The following is a 4968-nucleotide window of genomic DNA, read 5'->3' as shown; positions in this document are numbered from 1 at the left end:
ATATGGATATAATTTACTGGTACATTCTTCCACTGCCATAAGCATATATACTTTTAGAGACATAAATAAAACCACAGAACCCCCTCTTTTTCATAACAAACTCACACACTGAAATCCCCACATTTCCCCCCTATCACCCATAATACTTTTGTTTCCTTAATGTGTATGTATCTCTGTGTGTTATTTCTGTTAAACACTTAAGTTTCATGGGCCCTGGACTTCATTCTGAGACTCTCCATCTTTAGAACCTCTGCATTTAGATACTTTGAGTGATTTTATACACCCCAAAACTCTACATAGATATATAAAACTGTGAGTATTGAAATGGCTTACTTCATGGTACCATGCTCATCTTCTGTGTACTTGCTATACCCTATTTATTATTCACTTACTCTTTGTATGATTGAAAAATTTTCACCTTTTAAAATAATATCTACAAATAGAGAATTCATTTCTTTCCAATTGTAATCTGGATTCTGGACCTCAATATTCTTTTCTACAAGTATGTAAGATGTCAGAGAAATAGTTGAGGAACAAGGTAAGCTGAGGACATGGGTTAGGATGATGCATGATGTCAACTCTTTAAAGAAACTTGCTCATAAAGTCTTAGTAGCTCTATTTGGAGCTTGAGGGCAGAGATAATATTTGCTGACTTACCATTTGAATTCTATTTGATTTGAGGAAGAGAATATTGAATGCTAGTTTCTTTGTGGTTTGATAAAAAGGAAGTAAGATAGTTGATGTCAAAAAAAGGGATCTCAATACAAAATGGAATAGACTCTACTAGCATGATACATTTGATCTCCAGAGAAAGAATTGTACCTCTGAGATTGAAATCAATGTTTACTTTTCCTGAAAGACTTGGAAATTCAAATGATTCAGATGGATTATAGGAATTGGAATTCTTCTGTTTCTTTAAGAGAGTATAAAGGAAAGAGAAGGTCATCTCTGATTAGTAGATCTGAATGTATGCAGTTTGTGAGTAGAGAACAGAATTTGAAATACTTTCTTCAGAGACCAAGAGAATGATCTAAGTCCAGAAATACAAAAGAATATTTGGAGGTCTTCTTAGTGGCAAGCTACCATTGGTGATTGTATTGGTCAGCTCTCTACAATTTTGACAAAATGCCTGTAAGAAGTAAACATAAAGATAGAAAGCTTTATTTTAGCTTATGATTTCAAAGATTTTAGCTTGTGGATATTTGGTGCTTTTGCTTTAGACCTGTGGTAAGCCAGAAAACCACATCATAAATACTTGTCACAAAAAAGTAGCTTACCTTATACTGCCTAAAGAATTAAAAGAGAGAGAGAAATAAATTATAATCTAATAAGCTTATGGTAGCTTGAATGGAAAATGTCCTCCATAAGCTCAAGTGTTTGCACATTTAGTTCTCTGTGGGTGCCTTTTGGAGGGTGCTGTGGTACATTTTAAAGGTACAGCCTTGGTGGAGGAAGTATGTCACGGGTGGTAAGTACTGATAGTTTATAAGCAGGCCCCACTTCCAATTTGCTCTGTTTTATATTTACAGTCTATCAGGTTCCTGCTTCAAATGTCTGCTACCATCTATTCACTGTCATTATTGACTCTTCTAGAACAATTGCTTAAAATAAAGTATTCTACAAGCTGTCCTGGTCATCATATTTTATCATAGCAACAGAAAAGTAACTAACGCAATGCTCTACAAGGGGAATGTTCCCAATGACCTACTTCATTCAACTATTACATACAAAATACCACCTCCAATAGTACCATCAGCTGGAAGCAAGCCTGTAATACATGAGGTATGCAGAGATGTTTAAGACCCAAACTATAATGAGACTCATACATTCAGGATGATATCAATGTATATGTTTGCCTAATCCTTTGTTCCAGTGAAGACTAATAATGTACTGCTAAAAAATTTGGAGAGATGGTCAATACTTATGGAAGCTGCCTAGAAGCTACAAATCATATTGCAATGTAACTTGATCTTGGTGAAACTTCACAAAATGATATTATAGATCACAGCTATTATCACCTCCAAGTCATACACTCTTAGGAGCAAACCTGTATACTCAGAAACTATGTACAGGATAGCACCACATTTGTTATATTTTATTTTTGTTAGAACTGTATCTACTCACACTGATATTGAGTTGTGTATTTACCTCAGTGCCTAGAATATTAGCTTATATAAAACTGGCTTAATGAGCATGAAGTTGGAGCAAAGAGTTGACTTGGTTGACATGGTGATCAGGAACATGAAAAAGCCATTGAGGTTTGGTCTGTTGCTGTGTATTGTTATGCTAAATTCTATATCCCATGGTCTAGTTACCTCCAGATGAGTGGATTTCATATATGCCAGCGTTGGTTGTATAGATCTTCCTCCTTAATTTAAAATTACTGGTTGAATAAAGATGTCTATGGACTGTAGCTGGGTAGAAGAGAGGTAGGTAAGGCTTCAGTTTTCAGGGCTGGGTCTGAGGCAGAGACTAGGAGTAGAGAAAGAAAGAAGTAGGAGCCATGGGGTAGGTGGATCATGAATCCTTGGCCATGAGGGCTAGCCAGATGGAGTAGAAGCAGCCCACACAGGATATCTTGAGATTATTACTAATAAGAGAAGTAGACAAAATAGCACATTGAGTTGATATCTGCCCAGCTCTGGTGATTTATGGCTTCTTATAAATATAAAGGTTTTGTGTCTTTTGTTTGGGAGCTAAATAATTCTAAAGTGAGGTATAAACCCCCAATTAATATTTATTACAGCAAATAGACTCGACAAAAGGCACACTTTTGCCATGTACAGAGGTGTCAGTTAAATTTAGGGCCTGACACTCCTCATTTGAGCAGGGTGGCTGTGTTGAGCCACCACGGCCTCTTCATTTCACATCTTTTCAGTTTTCCTAACCTGTTCACTCACTTTCTGAATGACATGTTTCTTTTTTCTTCAGACTCGTTTTGACCTGAGATCCATTATGTAATACCAAGTTACATAATGTCTTTGAATATCTCAGCTTTATTCCATTATGAGAAGATTCATAATTAATTCCCATATGGCAATCTTAATTTTCCTCTTCTCTCTGTTCTTGGAATATAGATTGCCAAACCATTGCAGTCTTATCTCTGCTGTAATAAAATTAGTTTATCATGGAGATAGTTCATTACCATAATTAAATTTAGAAATGTCATAATTTCTTAGTTTTTGCTGGTTTTATAACAATTTGTTAATTTTAGTTTGCAACCAATTAGTGAAAAGAAAGGTAGTAAGGCTAATTTTTTAAATCTATAGACATATGAAGATGAAGTCAATTGTTTTCCTTAACATTTATAAGCAACTTCTATAGGAATAGTTGCAAGTGACTTCTTAATTAGTACATTTTGCACCAAGTAAACACACAGTACTTTTAACTGTAGTACAATTCTTCTTCTTCTAATTACTCTGCTTTACAAGAAATAAGCACACACTACTTCTAAGTGGAAGTAACAATATTTTTGAAAAGAAACACAAGTGCTTTTACAATGTTCAGTTACCTCAACTGTAAGACTTAAATGCTGACTAAAGCAAAATTGATAGCTCCTTTTTTTCCTAGTTTCTCATACTACATCATCCCAAAAATTATCAGAATTCTGTTTTTAACGGATTAAATTTCCTTAGAAGTTTGTTGTTCTTTTCTTTAAATCACTGACTTTACCAGGTAACATATATTTTTAAAATTATTTTGCAAAGAGCTGAAGAATTTTTCTATTTCTTGTAGGCTTAATCTTTTTCTGATCCTTTAAATCTATCGAGATCTTCCTATGCATCAATGATTTCTCTCCTGGATACACAATAAAAGACTGTTAAGCAGAAATAATCCATTGACTATATTCATGTAAAGGTCACCAAGAAGCCTGATTTCTCATCTTCCACAAGGACATCATCTCCAGCCATGTCACAGATCAGTTCTGGACCCATGTATCACCAACATTTCTTCCCCATTTCATTTAATTCTTTTTACCTCTCAGAAGTACAGTCGCAGAACAGACCCCATGCTGGTCAAAGACTTGTTAGTGTAATTAGGGACTCCCATGTGAATTTCCATTATTCTGCCTCCAGATCAAGATGCTTAGATATTTTTGAACAAGACTTTGTTAGCCTGGAGAGGATAATAAGAAATGATCATTCTACACAACCTTAACTATATGCCACGCATTAAATAATTATAGAAAAATGGATGTAAAAGACTTAGGAAAGGATTGTTGGAATATTTCAAACAATACTAATTTTAAAATACCATGGACATATGTGTGAGAAATTTTATCCACAAGGGGACAATTAGACTTCTTGCAGTTCTGATAGTAATTCACTTCTTCATTGTATGATCAAACATAGATATAAACCACCTCACAGTTTACCATCTCCTTTTTGTCCCTTCTCTTACTCTTGTGTGAACTGCATTTCTGTGCCCCTCAGAATTTCTTATCTGCTACTATGGTTTGGATATCTTTGCATGTCCTCCAAAGGTAGGTGATATTATGGATAAGGTAGTGGTGTCAGAAGACGTGAACTTTGGGGAGGTTGCAGAACAGACCCCATAGTGGGAAGAACCTAGTGGGGAGTCTTTAGGTCATTGACATAGTTAAGGCACTTCTTCTGGAACTCCTCAATAGTTGTTATGAAAGCACAAGACCGGCTCCACCCACCTCCGAAGCTCTCTGTTTAGAGATGTGATGTATTCGGCATACACATGTACTAAACTGGAAATGTTACAACCCGGGGGACTCTCAGAAGAGGTGAGATTACTCTAATGTAAACGCCACTGAACCCAAACTTCTGAGCTAAATAAATGTGTTTTCCCTATGAATTTTGAGTGCATATTTGATAACAGCAATAAAAGTGTGCATCTTCATCATATTGATTTTCTTATGGATCTTCTAAATGAGAAAATCCTACTTCATTTACTCAAGCATTTTCTCTTTTTAGGTCCTTTCCATTAGTTTAAGCATGT

The sequence above is a fragment of the Mastomys coucha genome, unplaced genomic scaffold (assembly GCF_008632895.1).
Source record: "Mastomys coucha isolate ucsf_1 unplaced genomic scaffold, UCSF_Mcou_1 pScaffold23, whole genome shotgun sequence".
Taxonomy (NCBI): domain Eukaryota; kingdom Metazoa; phylum Chordata; class Mammalia; order Rodentia; family Muridae; genus Mastomys; species Mastomys coucha.
This window is presented reverse-complemented; position numbering follows the sequence as displayed.